The sequence below is a fragment of the Manis javanica genome, chromosome 2 (assembly GCF_040802235.1).
Source record: "Manis javanica isolate MJ-LG chromosome 2, MJ_LKY, whole genome shotgun sequence".
Classification (NCBI taxonomy): Eukaryota; Metazoa; Chordata; class Mammalia; order Pholidota; family Manidae; genus Manis; species Manis javanica.
This window is the reverse complement of record NC_133157.1, coordinates 89,946,160-89,966,507: the sequence shown is the minus strand read 5'-3', so window position 1 is coordinate 89,966,507 and position 20,348 is coordinate 89,946,160. Positions and strand designations below refer to the sequence as shown.

The 20,348-nt window shown below is 39.4% G+C and overlaps 1 protein-coding gene across 1 annotated transcript in view; it reads left to right on the top strand.

The window, feature by feature from the left end:
- LOC108407881 (uncharacterized) overlaps positions 1-17,961 on the top strand; it is a 60,131-nt gene extending 42,170 nt beyond the window's left edge. The window contains exons 6-7 of the mRNA XM_037009759.2: positions 4,396-4,530; positions 10,509-17,961. The gene's annotated coding sequence lies outside the window, so the exon portion shown is untranslated. The remainder of the gene's footprint in view (positions 1-4,395; positions 4,531-10,508) is intronic.
- The last annotated feature ends 2,387 nt before the right edge of the window (positions 17,962-20,348 follow it).

Sequence of the window (20,348 nt, the reverse complement as noted above, 5' to 3'; positions counted from 1 at the left end):
TCTAGTTAGCATTTCTACCAATTGGTGAATTTAGGATGTTATAACTCTAGTTGGTGTATGTACATCCTCATTTCATTTTGATTATGCCTCTTGATCAGTTGTGTTGTTTTGCCTCAGCTGATTTTTCTGTCTCCTTTGGACCATCAGGGATATCTGTTGTCTACCTGCCCGTCTAAAGTCCCGCTTTTCTATAATTACTAGACTGGCCATTTTTAGTTTTCCCTTGGTGGGTAGAGTCTCTTCCTCCCACCTTTCATTTGTGTTTTGGAGGTTGCTAGGTTTGTGGCCTGTGTCTGTGCTGTATACCCACGTGCAGTCTGTGTCTGCCTCTTGGAGGCCACAGTGCATATGGCTGTTGTTTCCATCTTAAGTACAATACATAGAGTGTTTTCTTATTTTCTCAGCTAACAGCTTTCTCATTATGCTCACTGGGATTCTGAGCTGTTAGAGGTCCAGGTTTTTAAAGATCTAAAAGTAGAGATTTACCTTGCTTTATATTGACTGGAATATGATTGCCTCCCACCTGTACTTGATATTTTTTATGTCATGTATATTCCTCTAGGTTTTTAAATGCTTTGAGTGGTTTACTTAATGGTAGTGTCAAATGCTTCAATCAATGTAGCTCTGTCTTGGAGAGGTGCTACTTTAATGGCTTTTAATGAGGACATCACCCACACCTCAGTTGGATGCAGATCCATACTGTGTGTGTGTGAATCAGCACGGGCCTTGCTCTCATTCCCAACTTCAACATTGCTCTGCCTCTTTACAGTCTTCTCATGGCTTTGCTGTTCAGCTGTTGTCTGGGGTTACCATCTGCTCCTCCATCCTGTAAATACCTGTTTCAATGACAAAGGTGACTTACCTGGGATCTACATTGTATGTGAATTTAATCTGACAGCTGATTAACCTTTCTGATACCTTCAGTTCTTTTCTGTCTCTCCTGAGATGCTGATGTTAGATATGTTTAGTGTGAAGAAGTGGGCGCTGTTATCCACACCCTTGCCTCTCTATCAGTTTTATGGAGATGCAAGAAAGGCAACTGATGCTCATATGCTGATGCTGAAAAGATACTATAGCCAGCACCTACGCACACTTAGTCAGAGTCCTTGAACTTCAATGTTGTACATAGCGTTGTTTGTAAGTCAGTTCAATTCTCTTAACTCCCAATATTATGAAGGACATTAGTCATTCATGTATTTATTAGTTACTTAAGATATAGGTGCTCAATGCCTTCTCTGCACACTGCCTGGATGGAGTGTGATGGTGACCCCAAGCATGCCCTAGGCACTTCTTCGATTACATCTTCCTGCAGCCGTGCAGCCCCTCATGCGTGGGAGCACTATCGGCATGCTCCACATAGATCTCACCCTCTCTACTGGCTCTGTCTGGAATGATTCCCTCTCAGACCTCACAAATCATACTCGTGCATCCAGGTTTATGCTAGAATATCCATTTCTCGAAGAAGCAAGGTATTCCATATGGTGACTGTGTACTGCGTCAGCATAGTTGAGCTGGAATTCTCTCCCCTGTGTCTTTCCTTGTAATGGCGGGCACACTAGAATGTGCACCCAACACAAAGGTGCTGCGGAGTAGCAGCAGCCACTGCACTCCCGCTGCCTGCACACTGTCGCTGGCCAGCTCATCTCACCACTGCAGGACCGCATCCACGCTCTCAGTTTCTTGAGTGCTGGCCCTTCCATGGGGGAAGGCTGAAGCTCTTCGTGCACGGCACCTGCCTCCTCAAGGTTGGAGCATGTGGTCCAGTCTGTCCTCCTGGGCCCCGAGTTGTCTTTGAAGGCTCCAGTCTATCTTTGCCCTTTCCCAGCCGATGTCCAGGTGTCTCCAGATGGCTTCTGGTTATTTCAGTCCTGACAGTGAGCCACAGGCAGCAGCCTTATATAGACTTTTCCACCAGCTTGCACAATGGTGCAGGGCCCAATCCCTGTACAGGCCTCTTACCCCTGCCTCTCAGGGTTTTGCTCCTTCCATTGATTTTAGGGAAGCACTTTACCTACAGCTGTATCTCCTGTCACTCACCATTGCCTTATCCTGCCTGGCCTTGTTTTCCTTTGTATTTTTTAAACTTCCTAACTATCTATTTCTAACAGTCTGCTTGTGTGTCTGATTCCTGTGTCCCCCACTTGCATGAGAGCTGCAGTAAAGCAAGTTTGTTTTCCCACCAACTGCACAGATCTTAACACACCACCTGCATATCATTCAATATTTGTTGAAAGAATGAAAGGATGAACAAATTCTCAGTGTTTATATTTTGAGAGTATTTGTTGCAACTATTTTCTTAATGTGACTGTCTTTTTTCGAAATTTTATATATCATTTCTTCCCATTGTTTTAAATTTAAATATTTCCATTTGCTATTTCTGTTGTTTTGTGTCTTGCTTAAGGCATTCCTTACATAAGTAAGATTCCTTCTGTATTTTCTTCTATTACTATTTTTTTAGATCCTTAGCCCATTTGGATTTTAATTTGGTATAAGGTGTAATATAGGGAGGGACTTTGCTTTATTCTCCCAAGAGAATAGGAAATTGACAGGTCCTTAATCATCTAGTCCATTGATGCAAAGTATCACTTTTGCTACAATTATTTATGATAGTATATAAAATTTGTTTTTAAAAGTTACAACCTAATGTAGACTTTTCGTGTTTGAAATTAATGTATTCCATTTTATTGCTGACCTGTGGTTTATAAGGGCAAAACTTAGGATCAAATATTTTAATTGTTATTAAAATCCTTCTATACTTTCTTACAGTGTTGTGTAAGTTTGACTCCTCTTGTCAGATAGAAGTACTCTTACGCTGGCTATCCTTCCAGATCATTTTTCTGGGCATTTATAAATTCAGTCATTTTCCCATCTTCTCAACTCATATATGTTCAGCACATAGCAATTATCACTTTAGCCATTGGGAATCCAGTGATAATGCACTCACCATGTACACGTAGTTAGTATACATCATAGGGTGGGGGCGGATATTAAGTCCTTCTACACACATAGTGTATGAAACACCTCTGAATGATAAGGACTATAGTGAAAATTCAAACATAAAAAGGGAAGGAAAGAGTGACAGTGGGTCTCATTTTACATACCGCCATCCTAGAGGAAAAAATGTGCATTTGTGCTTCAGTGGACTTGGTGGGATTGCACAGAGAGTAAGAGTTGATGGAGAAGGGATTCAAAGCATGGGCTCCAGGACACTTCATCCCCAAGAGTTTGTGAAGAATGGGGTCATCCAGCAAAGGAGACTGAGAAATGGCTGCTGATGTAGGAAGAAAATTAAGAGCTTGTGCTGTTTGAGATACCAGTGGGGGAGAGTGTTTCAAGAAAGAAGTATTTAATAATTTGGGGAGTAATTTAGTTATCTGCTTCATGATGATATGTCAAGTAAGATGAGGACAATAGGTATCCTCTGAACTTTGGCAGTATAGGAATCGTGATCTTTCTTGGAAAGAGTGGCTGCTGCAGAGTACTAGGACAGAGCCCACTTCTTCCAGGTTTAGGAAAGAATGTGAGGAGAGGAGGTGGAGACACTGGTTATTTCTCTCATGGGACGTGACTCATGGGAAATGTGTGGTCCATACAGGGGTTCCAAGCAAGGGCTCAGTACCTGGTAGGAGGTGTGAGGATAATGAACTGTTTTTTGAAACATGTGATCTATTACAGTCCATTGTATGTCCCTGGAATGATCTGGTAGGGAGAGAATAATGGTTCAAGAGAGAATGGCTGGTAATTGTCAGAGCAAATGCTATCGGAAGCTGAGAGAGGATGGGTCAGCTTTGGTCGTTATCCTTAAGACAGAGCACTCCAGCTTATCTGTTGTTCTAGGAGGAAAGATAGGGTATCAGCGAAAGGAAGCTATGAATTTGGTGGGATTTGAGGTAGACTTCTGGTTGATGACTTGTCTCTGAAGCCAGAGGAGATATCGGGGAGTTAGAGAGGAGAGGGGCAAAGTGACACTGGAGACAGTGGGGAAGCAGTGACGAGAAGAGCATAGCTGCCATGTGGGGCAGTACAAAGGACTCCCTCGGGCTTTGGGTCATTTATTTAATAGATAAATTAACACCTATGTATATATTTTTTTCTCCAACTTCCTTCAGTTGCTTGAGTGTGACTGAGAAGGAAGTGGAAAATAGAGTAGTTCTTTTTAGATCAATATAGAAATCTGTAAAGTTGACAAGGCAATCAAAAGATGCATGGTGATGAAACATCCCAGAATCTAGGGACAGTGGAGAGAATGCCAGTGAAGGGCTCGTGGTCAGTGGACAGGTTGCAGTAATTGCTGGAGTCCAGGTGCTGGAATGAGCTGGAAAGGTGATCAGAAAATTGGAGGTCTGAAACAGAGATTTTTGGAGGTGGTAAATGACTTAGTCATCAATCTTGTAGGTGGAACAAGAAAAATGGCTGGGATTAAGGAGACTGGCATAGAGACCTTCAGGTGTGTTGGCTCACTGAATTGGATCCTCTACGTGCATATTAAAATGACCAAGAATAATGATGGAAGAGCATGTTGAAAGAAAGGTAATATTATAACCATATTTGGAATATACAGACAGCTTGGAATTCATAATTTGTTTACATGCATCCTAGTAGTTCATCCCATAGAAATATATACTAATGTTTTAAGTGTCCTCATACTTTATTTTTCTAACCTAACCTCATCATACACTTCATATGAACAAAATATTGCATATAAGACATACTTTGTAAACTAAAACACATGGCAAAGAAGGAAACCATCATCCTGTATTTTAACTGTTACACACCTTTTTTATTCTTTATGCTTCTTTATGATATGTGTCTTCTAATGAACTGTTTAGATTTGCTTATTTATGTTTAAACTTTAAATGTATGGATTCATACTGTCTATATTCTCCTGACACTGCTTTTTAAAATCATGTTTGGGAGAACTGTTCATGTTGGTGTGTGCACCTATAATCGTAATTCATTTTCATTGATGAACATGATCCCATCAATTGCACAAGAAGTGGTTGTAGCATGCACCAGAATCGAGTGAGTCCAGCTATTTGCGCTCAAGTTCCATCTTCACATTAACACTTAAAATTGCCAGTTTCAGATTTTAGCCATTCTAGTAAGTGTGAAGTAGTAACTCATTGTGATTTTAATTGCATTTTACTGATGATTAGTTATGTTGACTATCCTATGAGATGTCTGTTCAAGTCCATTGCCCACCCCTCACCTTTTTTTGTATTGGGCTGCTTTCCTTTTGACTTTTGCTTTGTGCAAATATATATTCTGGATACCACTCACAGTTAGTTTATGTATGTATTGCAAATATTTGGCCTGAATTTTCATTTTCTTAGCAGTGATTTTGATTTTTGATGAGTAGTAATTTTTTATTTTATTAGAGTCTAACTTACTATTTTAAAATTTTACTCAGTGTTTTTTTGTGTTTGTTCTGAAAAATCTTTGACTCTTACAAAGTTGCAAAGATGTATCTTCTATTTTTAAGTAATTTTATCTTTTTAGATACAATATTTAAGTTTACTATTGACCTGAAATTAACTTTTGTTTTTAGTTCAAGGTTCATCTGTTCCTTGTGGGTATCATTTTTCCAGCACAAGGTTTTGAACATTTTTTTCCATATTGAATTATTCAGCTCTCTTGAATATTTGTTAAATCTAATAATTGCATTTGTGTAGATTTATAGGGTGTCCCTAAAGTCTGAACATATATATTATTTTATCATGTGCAGTTATACAATATTAATAAGTCATTCGTGTGTGTTTGCCTGTGTTCTTAAGATCTGCTGGCCACACTGTGTATCTCAATCTTTGATTCTGTTCGGCTGACCTACTTGTCTATGCTTTCACTACTACCACACTGTTGTGATTTGCTCTAGCATCACAGTAACTCTGGAAGTCAAGCAGTACTTTGTTCTTATTTTTCAAGATTGTCTGGGCTATCCTACCTCATTTGTAATAGACATTCTTGTCACTTCGTCAGTTTCAATGACAAAAAAAGGCTACTGTGATGGATCTGTAGATTTGGAAGACTGAAATCTTAACAGTGTTTTATCTTCCAAACAACAAACATGGCATATCTTTCCATTTACTTAAATCTTTAATTTTCTCAGCAGTATTTTGCAGTTTTTATTTTATAGGTGCTGTGCATATTTAAAATTTTATTTCTAGGCTCCTTTTTTCTGTTATTGTAAATTATAAATATTTATTTTAAATTTCAATTTTTGTCATTTGTTGCTAGTAGGTAGAAATACAGTTATTATTTGTTTACAGTATTTATATTCTGCAACCTTGACAAACTTGCTTACTAGTTCTAGTAACTGCTTTGAACATTCCTTAGAATTTTCTGTTTTGAATGATGTCATCTGCAAATAGAACTATTGTTTTCTTCAGTCTTTTTGCCACTTTTTCTTGCTTTGTTGCAGTGGCTTAAATTACAGCACAGTGTTGAATAAAGGCAGTGATAGCTGCCCCCTCCCTTTCCTCATACACACAGTGAGGGGAAGATATTCAGCCTTTTCCCATGAAGCACAGTTTGAACTTTGTGTTTTCAGTAGATGCCTTTTATCAGGTGAGGAAGTTTCCTTGTGTTTCTAGTTTTTTGAGAGGTGTTGTATGAGTGGGTGTTGACTGTGCCAAATGTTTTATTTACATCTATTAAACTGATCAAAGGATTTTTTTCTAATCCAGTTAATGTTGTTAATAACATTCTTCCTTTTTTATGTTTTGGAGTTTTCTCACAGAGCTGTTTTGTATTCCAAAAGTCTCTCTTGCAGCTACAGTGCACAAACATGCCTTAGATTCCTGAATGCAGGTAGTCACCTGCACCAGACTTCCATTATAGAATGAGCTCAGCTAGACCTCAGGCAGCTGGCAATGGTTTCTGCTGCCCAGTGAAGCTGAGTGATGTCACAGCCCTTACCCAGGCCATCAGCTGTGGGTCTGTGGACTGGCAGGAACAGCTCATCCTCTGCCTGCATCATTCTGCATGCTGTTTCTGCAGTGTTTGCTATCACCCTCAGCAGTTCTACAGTTCTCTCGGACTTTTCTGGAAGTTTGTTTCTAGTCTGTTTCTGAAAGCTTTTCTTAAGTTTACTAGTTTCATAATACCCTTGAATTTATCCCCTTGCAGCCAGTACCAAGGACTAATTCTGTCTTATTTCAGACTATATACAGGAGTCTGAGTATTTCTGTTCTTCATCTTGGTGTGAATGTGCTTTGCCATATTAAACGCTCAGGAGTGGGATTACCATGTAATGAGAGTTGTTTTCCAGAAGGATTGTATCTTTTAACAGCAGTACAAGTGTTTGCATTGCTTTGTATGATACCCAAGCTTATGACTGGCCTTTTGAGCTAGTTCCCTGATGCATGCACAAGGGCATCTCATTGCACTTTTCATTAGTAGAACTTAGGGTAAGAATGAGGTGTAGCATCTTTTGATTTGCTTCTTGGTCACTCATGTTTACTTGGTTCAGGTTGAGTAAATTTTGTTGGGTTGTTTTCCTTTAATGATTCATAGCTCTTCTTTATCTCATTTTTGAGTTGTACATGTTGAAAACATCTTACTATTTGTGACTTTTCTTTCTTACATGCTTTATTGTTTGAATTGGATTTAATAAGATAGTTTTAATTCTTGATATGATGCTTAAACAAGTCTCCCCAACCTCAGTATCATAAAGATAGTCCCCAATTTTTTTTTCTAAATGTTTCATTAAAAATTTTTTTTAATGTTGTCTTTAATACAGCTAGAATTGTGTGCTTTTTTTTCCCCTCCTTTTCTTGTTTGGAAGGTCAGGCATCTGTATGCATATTCTTTACTGCTTATCTTTGAAATTACACCAGGCATACTCATTCAGAAATTAATCAGCATCTTAAGCTGTTCTTTAAAATACAAGAACGTTAGAGAAAATTGACCCCAAGTCCTTTGACATGTCCATAATATTCTCCAGTGTTTTAGCTCTGTATTTTTATAATTCCACAAATCAGACATCATATTCCTTTCATTATTTTATACAAAAAGTACAAAAATTTATATAAAGATCCTTTGGCAGGGAACAAAATTCTTAAGTGGGACATTAATGTCTTCAATATCAAAGATATTTCAATGTTGCTTGACAATGTCTTTTAGGCATTCATGTGGCTATTGGGAAGTCAGTTTCTAGTGGGGGAGCTCCAGACTTTGTGGGGTCTGAATTTATTAGCATCCACAGTGTTAGGTAGCCCTGAAAATCAGTATTCCTCCCTTTAACTTGACTCTGTTCCTCAAAGAATATTGTACAGAAGCAGGTGTGACATTCATCCCATTGCTAAATATGCCATCAGTGGTGGACTCTAGGTCACAGTAGCTCAGGCATGTGACTTCTGGGGGTATAAGGGAAAGTCTCTCCTCCTGTTCAAAAAACAGTTGTTTCTTACTTATTCTTAAATTGTGGTTTGAAATATTTTTCATCTTGAACCTGGCCATCTATAAATTTAAGCCTAGTACTTCGGGTTTTCTGACCCAAGCATTATTATTACTCATTTAATTCACAATCAAAACCTTTCTTTTTTTAATTGTAAGGAAGATTGCCTTCTCAAGGTCAAGCTGAAATTATACCATCTCTGTGGTTTGATTTGTTTGACAGAATCACACTGACAAGCAGAATGTGATGAAATAGGAGGAGGTACCGGAGGAGGAAATCAGAGGGGCATCTGTCCCTATAGCAAAGGTTCACATCAGACTTCCCACCAGAAAGAGCACACTGAGATTTTGAGGCCTGAGGTCCCGAGACAAGCTCTGCTATCTTACACTTGTTCCAGAGTTTTTGATAGTATCCATAAATAAACCACAGTTTTGCCTCAAGCACTTAATTCATATCAGCTAGTGTTTATCCACACTATTTATGCAGACAGTATTCATTATGTTTTGTTTTTGTGATCATCAAAGTCCAATAAAATATGCATTTTTTATCTATAGCTATGTTAAGACTTTATATATGCAGTGATAAGATTTTCTCTTTGAAAACCATACCCCCAGTGCATGATACATCAACTGAACTTCATTTCCTGAATGGAAAATATGATTAATATTGATTCCCGGGCTATTTCATCTGGGCACCTTTTCAAATGCCTGGAACTCAACATTGCCTGGAAAAAATGTGCCCAAATGAAGATGGTTTGCAACATTCTCTTAGCAATACTGATGATAACTTTTAATTTCTTTGATATATCTTTCACCAACTAAGGAAACTGAAGTTTGCCATGGCCTCCTAGTATTTCTAAGTTATGAGAACCAGGTTTCTGGTGGAGAAAGCCATGACTGTTCAGTCTCTCATAATCACCAGCTGTTGTTCAATGAAATCAAGAGAGCTTGGCAGAAAATAAATTACCATGATACAACTGCTTGTAAAAACTGGGAATAGCAGTAGAGCTCACATTTGGCCACATGCCATTCACAAATTCTTACATGTAAGAACTCATTTAATTTTCAAACAACCATAAGAGTTAAATTGCATTATTTTTATCATTTTACATGTGAGGAAAAAGTGGTGTGGTGCCAAGATCATAGAGCATGGAAGGAGAGGAGGCAGGACTTGAGCCCAGACTGGAGTCCTGTCTCTATGGATGTGCAAAAGTTTTTCCTCAAGATGGTCAAGAAATACATGTTCCGAGGATCATATTATGACCGTGACAGTTCAGGGTAATGACACTCAGTGTAACACAACACAGTAGGAAATGAAATCTCTGTTTTAACAAGTGTGGAGGAATACTTCAATTTCTCGTATGTATTCTAATGACATAGCTTTATGTTGTAGGTAAGTCATAGACCTTTGTACTGGTAGCTTATTGAGGTTATAGAACAGCTCCAAAAAGGAGGGAGTCGTCAATGGGACAAGTGTCGCTGAGAGTCAAAACAAATGAGAGCAGGGCCAGACCCTGTGCTGGGTAACATGGGCGTCATGTGCACCCAGACAAGAGGGGCTTTCAGCTGCCTGGTGAGAAGAGAAGCCTATTTGGAGTTAGCTGAGTGACCAGCAGGGGGCCCTGGGGGTGCTCGAAGAGACACCTATTTTGAGAAGTTGGCATAAGAGAAGGAGCACAGGAGGCTGCCGACCAGATGAGAGGTTCAGAAACTATTTGAAGGATGAGAAACACTGAAGTCTGCTCTAGCGTCAGCCTCAGGTGACCCTTAGATAAAAACGGGAGTGCCTGTTTCATTTAAATTCCTTCCTTTTTGCTACCTTGAGAAATTTGGTTCTAGGATGCATGTGCCTGGATAACACTTCAAGGTATTAATTTACTTCTTTTTCTATTTCCCTCTCATTATCCCTGAGCCAGGCACTTAGTCAGCTCTGTGACCAGATGTCAGGAGAGAGACTGAAAGCAGAGTCCATGAAGCAAAACAGGTTTTTTTTTTAATAGAGTTATTTATTAGCTATTTATTAACAAAAGGATTGAGTAATTTAGAGTTTTATGTATTGGTGAGTGGAGACTTACACCTACCTCAAAAGCAAATTGTTTTTCATTTCTATTAAGGTGATTGGTCATCTTCTTACTTTTAAAAGCATCGTCATAGAAGCGGGAGCAGGAGCCATGAAGAAGGTGCACCCACAGGTTGGGAAGGTGCATCAGCTGCAAGTTGTGAGGATGAACAGAGCGGAGACCATCGGAGAACATGAGCCCACTAGGCTTGCAGTGCCATGAAGGCACAGAGCAAATATACGGTTTTTATTCTGATATACTTGAAATAGGTAAAATTATATACATGGATGAACTTAAAAAATTCCAAATAGTACAGTAGACATAGACCCATGGATACAAGTGTCTGGAACAGAGCTTGGCTCATAACTGCTGAACAGATGGATAACTCACTATGCTGTCAACAGATGCTTCCTCTGTATTGCTGGTAGGAGTGGCAAAATGATACAGAAATTATGGAGAACTATTAGAGATGTATACATCCTAAAAGAGTTTCTTTCCACCCCATCCTCTGGGCAATCAATGACTGTTAACAGCTTCTTGTGCCCCCAGGCATTCTGTGCAAAGGCTCACATCATACACACGCCACGCAAGTGAAGGCAAATATTTTAACTTTGTTCTTTATCTTTCCCTTTTCCAAAGCTTTTGCTTGACACCCATATGTATCCTCCTCCTTTTTAATAGTTTTATTATATTACACTAGTCCCCTCCTTCACAATTCAGTGTTTTGTTATCACAAACATGACTGTGGTTATACTTTTATAAGTGCCTAAGGTATTTGTAGGATTTATTTTTAAAAATAATAAACTGTCAGGTATAAGGTTGTATACATTTCTAATTGTTTTCCATAATGTTTGTATCATTTTGCCACTCCTACCAGAGATTCAGAGGAAGCATCTGCTGCCAGCATAGAGAGTTACCCATTCATTCAGCAGTTATGAGCCAAGCTGTGTCCAGACACTTGTATTCATGGCTGTATAGAGGAAAAAAAATGTGGAAAAAGATTCTGCCATCACGGAGGTTATGTTCAGTAGGAGATACAGGATAAATACATTTCACAGTGTCCGAGGAGGGACACGTTCTACTAGAAGGAAAAAAAGAAAGTAAGAAAGGATAGGGTGATCCTCTTTGCTAGGTGGAGTTATGTCCTTGCATCATGATTTTAAGTAGGGTGCTCAGGGTAGGTGCAATATAATGAGTTGCAAGAAATTCATATTTTGTCATTCAGATGACCAAATATATATTTCCCAGAAGTATTAGGTCTTCATCCACAGTTCCTGAAACACTTCAAAGCCTTGGGGTTGAAGTGGGTGTCTCGTCATGCTAGTGAGAGACTTTTAACCCCACCCAAGGGCTGGGGCTAGAGGTTGAATCATCGATTGGCCAATGATTTAATCATGACTATGCAGTGATGCTGTTTCTCTGTCAGAGAAAGCTTCCATGCTTGGGGAACAGAGCATGTCCATGTGCCAACAGAGCCAGGTCACAAGCTCCCAAGGATAGATGTTCCCTTATTTGGGACCTTGCCCTATGTATGTCTTCATCTGGCTGTTAACTTGTATCCTTTATGATATCCTTTATTAAACAGGAACTTGTTTTCTTGAGTTCTGTGAGCCACTTTAGCAAATTAATTGAACCTAAGGGGGAGGTCATTGGAACCTCCAATCTGTAGTGGCTTGGTAAGAAGCACAGGTAACTTCCTGGGCTTATGACTGGCATCTGCTGTCTGGGGTTGGAGGGAAGTCTTGTAAGACTGAGCCCTTAACCTGGGGAATCTGGTGCTGTCTTTGGGCAGATTGCATCAGGATTGAGTTGAGTTCTCAGACACCCTTCTGGTGCTTGAGACTTGCTCAGTGTTGTGCATAGGAAGACTGCCTTCCCACACACATATGCATTGGAATTAGGTCTAGGAACCCACAGAAGCTGCACTACTGCTGTGTGATAAAAACCACGGATGGATGCAACACAGAAGTGCCATGTGCACAAAGCCTGGAGGAAGTGGGCCAGCCGTGGGTATCTGGGAAGAACATAACATGAAGAGGAAAGAGCCAGTGCTGGACCCTAAGACATGAACCACGGGGTCCTAGGGGCCAGGAGGAAGATAGATGATAGGTCAGAGAAATATCGGGGTGCCAGATAAGGGGGTCTTCCAGGCCAACTTAAGAAATTTGCTTACTATTCTCAACATAAGGGGAACCATATATCTTAACTTTAGTTTGAAAGCATCACTTTGGTTGTTATGTTGAGACTGTGTGTAGGGTTGTGTCTGTCAGGATCTGATCTGGAAAGAGATGGTACACATAATTGAGTAATTTTAGGAAAACTGAATTGTAAGTATGGGAAGAAATAGAGAACACGTAGCATAGGGCCAGCATGCATTTTAGTAGCATGGTAGTGGAGTGGCGGTGGGATATTACCTCTCCTAGACCTGAAGAGACAAGGAAGTGGGGTCTCCCTGGAAGTCTTCCGAGAACCCTGAAGGAGTAAGGTGTATGGAGAACATAACCCTGATAAGAATCATAACCTTTGGTTGAGGGACACAGACAACCTGCCATTGGATGAAGATGGTCCTCCAGGATGTCAGGTCCTAATGCCTGGCTATGGCTTCTGAAGAAAGCACAGCCCTGCCAGCACCTTTACTTGGGCCCTGATTTTGGACTTCCAGACTATGTTACAATAAATTTATGTTTATTAAGCTACCAGGTTTGTGATAATTTATTATAGGGGCATGGAAAACTAACATAGCACCCACAGCATCCACCTCTTTACCACTGAACCTCTGCCAGGGATCCTGGAAGTCAAAAGCCAGATGGAGGCCGGAGCATAATCCAGTTGAGCCTCCTAAGGCTCAAGACAGTAACACAAAGGGTAGAGAGTGGATTTGCAGGGCCAAGTAGACATCTACCTAAAGGACCAGTTAAACCAGGAGCATATGTTAGTGATCACAGTAAGGTGTCTGCAGGAAGGTCAGACCAGATGCTATTCAAAGGAAGGACAACAGAATGTTCCGACATGTTCAGTGTGCATATGAGAGAAGTGTCGGATGGAATACAGGTGGAAGAACTGTGGGATGTAGTCCCACTTGGAGAAAAGTGCTTACGGAAGCTCAAAGTCCACAGGGGGACAGAAAAAAACACAACAGGAAGGAAATGGAAGCCTCTGGCCCCTATAGCCATAGCTCCTATTAACCAGCACATCTGCTAGCCAGATTGACAAAAAATGTCACACTAATGGCCCCTTTACCTAATTTCCTGCTGCTAAATATATGTCCAGCTTTGACAAAACATTTACAGTAGATTCGAAAGGCGAAGGAAAAAACAACATTCTAAAGACAAAGCCACCATCAGACCTTAACCCAGATACAACAAATGTTGGAATTACCTACCATTCAGGGAATTTAAAATAACTGTTTCATATGATGGAGACTCTAATGGGAAAAGTAGACAACATACAAGACCAGACATAAGCAGAGAGAAGGAAACTCTAATAGATAAAAGCAGAGGGAAATGCTACAAAGCAAAAATATTGCAACAGAAATGGAGAATATGGATATATGGGAATATATATGGGAAGACAACAGAAAGAAAACTCAGTAAGCTTGAAAATAGTCCAGAACTTTCCAAACTGAAATTTGAAGATAAAAAAAGAACAAGACATCCAAGCACTATGAAAAAATTTATAAAGGCATAATTTCAATTCCAGAAATGGAGAGAATAGAGCAGAAGAACTATTTAAGGTAACAATGGACAGAAACTTCCCAAAATTAATGATAGTCATTATGACACAGATCCAGGAAGCTCAAAGACCACAAAGTAGGATAATAAGCAAATAAATTTATATGAATGTGTATACTAAGTATGTATTTGCATAAAATTCATGACTGCACATCCTACTCAAACTACAGAAAAACAAAGTTTTGAAATACAGAGGAAAAAAAAACTTTAAAAAGGAAAATAATTACATCAGACTTTCATCAGAAGCCATGCAAATAAGAAGAGTGTAGTGTAAAATATTTAAAGTCTTAAAAGATCAACCTAGAATTCTAAATCCCCCAAATTTTTTCCTTCAAAAATGAAGGAGAAATAAAGACTTTCTTAGACAAAAACTTAAGTATTTCAGTTTAGGACACTTTCCTTGGCAAATATAGTGAAAGATTTTGTACAGAGAGAAGGAAAATGATGTAACTCAGAAACTCAGATCTACATAAAGAAAAGGAAAGCATCAGAGTAAGTGAAGTTAAAATAATTTCATTTTTCTTATTGATTAATTGATCAAAACATACTTGTTTGGTTAAAGGACAAATACTAATAATATATTGGGTGACTTTTACATAAGTAAGTGAAATGAATGGCACAATGCCAGAAGGGGTGAGCAAGAGGAAGGGGTCAGTGATACTATTATAAGGTACCACACTCATGAGCATTATGTTATTCGAAAGTGGAGTAAAGTATTAAAAAATGAATATTTTGCAGGCTTTAAGGCATACACACTGAAATTTATTCTTTGAAAAGAAGTCTAATTGATATACTAAGGGAAAATAAGATATATAAAATCTATTTAAAAAAAAATGCAACAAATAGAAAATTACATGACAAATGCAAGTATATCCATGGTAATGCAAGTACATCATCACTTCAAATGTGAATTTTCTAATTACATCATCAAAAGACAGATTGTCTGAGTGGATTAAAAACAAATGACAGAAAACCCAAGGCCCACTGTATTGTCTGCAAGACATCAATTTTAAATACAAAACACCCCAAATGGCCAAAGCAGTCCTGAGAAAGAACAACAAAGCTGGGGGATTATTCTTAACTTCAAGCTATACTACAGAGCTATAGAAATCAAAGCAATATGGTACTGGTGCAAGACCAGACCCATAGATAGTGAATCAGAATAGAGAGCCTAGATATAAACACGCATATATGGTCCATTACTATATGATAAAGGAGTCACGAATATACAGTGGGGGAAAGATAGTCTATTCAATAACTGGTGTTGGCAAAATGACAGCTACATGCAAAAGAATGAAACTGGATTACTGACTAACCCCATACAGAAATGTAAACTTGAATTTAAACTAGGATTAAAGACCTAAATGTAAGACATGAAACCAAAAATCTCTTAAAAGAAAATATAGGAAAAAATGTCTTGAACATAGGCATGAGGAATTTTTTTCTGGACACACCTCCCAGGCAAAGCAAAGCAAACAAAATAAAAAATGAACAAGTGGGACTTCATCAAACGAAAAGGCTTCTGTACAGCAAAGGATGCCATTAACAGAATAAAAAGGTAACCTACATTATGGGATAATATGTTCATAAATGATTTGTCCAGTAAGGGATTAATATCCAAAATATATCAAGAACTTGTGTGACAACGCCAACAAAAACGTAACTCAATTAAAAAATGGGTGGAGAACTGGAACAGACATCTTTCCAAAGAATTACAGATGGCCAATAGGCACATGAAAAGATGCTCCACATTGCTAATCATCAGGGAAATGAAAATCAAAACCACAATGAGATTATCACCTCATACCAGTTAGAATGGCTGTGTACACAAGATAAGATGTAAGTGTTGGTATGGATGCAGAGGAAAGGAAGCCCTCCTACACAGTTGGTGGGAATGTGAATTGGTGCAGCCACTATGGAAAGCAGTACAGAGGTTCCTCAAAAAACAAAGTAGAAATACCAAGCAACCCAGTAATTCCACTTCTAGGAATTTACAGCTTTAAAAAGATACATGCACCTGATGTTTATTTCCACAATATTTACAATAGCCAAGATATGGAAACAACCACAGTGTCTGTCCCTCAAGAGATGAAGGGCTAAAGAAGAGGTGGTACATATACACAATGGAGTATTATTCAGCTGTAAAAAAGAAAGCCTATTTGTGACAATGTTGATGGACCTAGAGGTTATTATGCTCAGTAAAATAAGCCAGGTGGAGAAAGACAAATACCATATGACATTATTTATATGTGGAATCTGAAAACAAAATGAACAAAATAGTAGTAGACTCAGACTCTGAGAAGTGACTGGTGATTACCCTGGGGGAGGGTTTGGGGTGAGTGGATAAAATGGGTAGGGAGGGTGAGAGGATAAAGGGACACGGTTCTTAATCATCATATAAGCTGGTCACAGGGATGGTAGTCCAGCATGGAGAATATAGCCAATGTTTGTGTAACATTTTTCTATGTTGACAGTAACTGCACTAGTCAGGGTGAGGATTTAATAACGTGTGTAATTGTCGAACCACTGTGTTGCATAGTTGAAACCAATATAATATTGTATATCAACTATACTTCAGTAAAAAAAGCAGTTGCTTTCTTTAAAAAGCACAAAACATAGTTCTAAGATGTGTAAAGTGAAAAGTCTCCATTTTTATATTTGCTCCTGCTTGTTTGTTTTTTTTTTTTTGAGAGGGCATCTCTCATTTATTGATCATATGGTTGTTAACAACAATAAAATTCTGTATAGGGGACTCAATGCATAATCATTAATCAACCCCAAGCCTAATTCTCAACAGTCTCCAATCTTCTGAAGCATAACGAACAAGTTCTTACATGGTGAACAAGTTTTTACATAGTGAATAAGTTCTTACATGGTGAACAGTGCAAGGGCAGTCATCACAGAAACTTTCGATTTTGATCATGCATCATGAACTATAAACAATCAGGTCAAATATGATTATTCGTTTGATTTTTATACTTGATTTATATGTGAATCCCACATTTCTCCCTTATTATTATTATTATTTTAATAAAATGCTGAAGTGGTAGGTAGATTCAAGATAAAGTTAGAAAACATAGTTTAGTGCTGTAAGAGGGCTAATGTAGATGATCAGGTCTGTGCCTCTAGACTAAGTATTAATCCAAGCTAGATAAGGGCAACAAAACCTCCACAGATGCAGAAGATTTCTCTCAAAACAGGGGGGGTGAGGTTCTAAGCCTCACCTCTGTTGATCCCCAATTTCTCACCTGATGGCCCCCCTGCGACTGTGCCTGTCTTAGGTTGTTCTTCCTTTGAGGAATCTTACCCGTCTCTGGCTAACCAGTCAATTTCCGGGGCCATACAGGGAAATGTGAAGTTGGTAAGTGAGAGAATCCTTGTTTTTTTGCAGGGACAACGTAGAAGAGAGAATTTCAAGCTGTTTCAGTGTTGATCACTAATGGTGCAGAGGCACTCATCTGAAGTGTGAACTTCTGTCACTGCTGTTACAGATGGCGTGGATTTTAAGTTTTAAAAGGAAATGGCATGTAACTTTTCTGATATTTTAAGATATCTGTGGGGGTGGATATATGTGAAGTGAAATGGAGGAAGAAACTTTTAAAGAATGGAGGGAGGAAGTCATACTGTAAATTACCAAGATTTCTCATGGTCTGTAGAAATCAGCAGTGAATAAAACAAGAGACTGGGGAATCCAGAAGAGAAGAGAAGTCCTGCCTTGGAAAAGCCAACTTTTATACACCTGTATAATTATTCACCCAATAAACATTTATTATCAACTCTTGTTTCCAACACTGCTTGAAATGGGGTGCTGACGTCACCAAAGCCTTTGGAAGACTGCATTGTGTTTGGTTAGAAGGACCACAAAACAAGTAGCCAATTACAAAAGTGCTAAGGGCTAATGAGAGAAAACTGTCACAGGATAAATATTAATACCGGGTATTGACTGCACAGAGATCAGGTGCTTCCCCTGACAGGGAACAAGGAGGCTGAGGTCGGAAATAGAGCGGAAGTTGGATGGTGGGCAAAGGAAGAGGAATGAAAATCGGCAAAGGCATTGATGGCGCAAATAGCCCCATCTGCTGTGGGGAGTTGAAGAAGGCTTGGCCGAAGCTGGGAGAGGCCATCCTCCAGGCCTACCTGATGTGCTCCTTCGTGGAGCCAGGGAGGGGGCAGGGGAAGGGGATGAGCTGCAGCCCGGGGACCTAGGGAGCCAGTCGCATTGCCTCCATTTTCAGAATGTATCTCAAATACAACTGCTCTTAACCGATTTCATTGCTCTTTCCTACTCAGCCCACATTTTCTCTCACATCACTTGGGCTATGTGAATAGACTCCAACATGAACTCATTCCACATTTTGCCCCACTCTATATTCTTGAAAGAGTGCCCTTTGTGAAATGCAAATGAGATCACTCACTTCCTCCCCTCAAAACCTGGCAATTTGTTTCCCATTACGGTGAGGAAAAATATCCAGCATTCTTACCATGAGCCACTCAACCTTATGTAATTTACCTCTGCTTTTCTTGTTAGACTCATCTCCTACCCTCTTCTCATCACTGACTCTGCACCACCTATGCTGGTCTTTTTGCTTTGCTTCAAGTGTCTAAGAATAATCCTGCCTGAGCACCTTTTAAAGTCGCTCTTTTCCTGCGGATATTCATTTAGCATATTCATTTACTTCTGTCAGATCTTTTGCTCAAAGGGACCCCTTTTAAAAAGTCTCCCTCTCTTTCCTCATTACCTCTAATGACTCATTTTTGGCATATTGCGTATGTTACACATCTAATAGTCACTTGCTTATTTGGGGTCACTCGCCAACTAGAATATGAGGTTCATGAGAGTAGGCCTGGCCTGTGTTTCCTCATTCCTGCCTCGCTCCTGCCCTGGATGGAAATAACAATGAAGCACAGCAGTCTTCCTAGAAGCTCTTGGATTCCTGAGTCTGAAGTTTATATCAGTGTTTTTGATCTTTCACCGCCACTACTTTTTATGGACTCTTGTGGCAGGCTGAGTATGTAGACCCTTCTTAAAGACCCAGTTACTATCCTCATCCCGATAGCCCTCCTAAAGTCCTCTGTGCACCTTCTGTCCATTCCCCCTCCTGCGTGTTGGGAGTGTCTCATCACACATTCTCCGTTCATGGCTTATAATACAACTTTGGTTCTGGGTATGTGAACTGTACTTTTGAGAATGAATAAAACCCTTGATTTCAGAACAAGCTTGCTTTCAGGCCTACATTCTGTCTGGGAGTATCCTTCCCCTAACAAACCAGGGAGCAGTAGGACTGGGTGGACTGCACAATTAAAAGACAGTTGTGATCAGAGTTTTCATTTTGTGATATTTTTACAATGTACATTATATCTAGTTAGGAATTTGCAGTTGTAGATTTCAGTTGAGTGGGAAACATTCCTTCACTCCAAAAGAAATCAAAACAATAATGTGCCAATCTATAAGAGGCTTTTTTTTTGGTATCATTAATCTACAATTACATGAGGAACATTATGTTTACTAGACTCCCCCCATCACCAAGTCCCTCCCACATACCCCATTACAGTCACTGTCCATCAAGAAAGGCTTGTATATAGCATTTAAAAAAATCCATTTATTGATTTAAAATATTAATCGAGGACCTACAATGATTAAGACACAGTGTCGTAGACACAGATGAATTAGATTTGGATCCTATGCCCAATGGTCACGCACTATAAAGAGTAACATCTCTACTGAGAGCCATGTTCTATTGTCTTCTTTGTCCTTGGGGGTAGGTGAGCAAGACTCCAGGCACCTTCCTCAGGAGAGGCCCCAACATGACTATGTAGCTCATGATCCGACAGGCAATGCAACTGGGAGAAAGTTAGACTCCTTGACTGCTCTTAATGAAGGACCATCTCCCCCGTGAAGGCTCACTATCAAGCTGTAGCTTCTGTCTTTTGGAGACAGTGTACATCTCTATCATGTGCTCTGTCACAGGCCATGGTTAGGATGGAGTGGTGCAGGGCCTTTTGAAATTTAATCCACTTGTTCTGGACTGAAGTATGTCTGCCTCAAATTCATAGGCTGTGGCCTTAATCCACAATGTGACGGCATTTGGAAATGGAGCCCTTGGGAAGCAGTTAGGTTCAGATGAGGTCTTGATGGTGGCACCATGATGGGATTGGTGCCCTT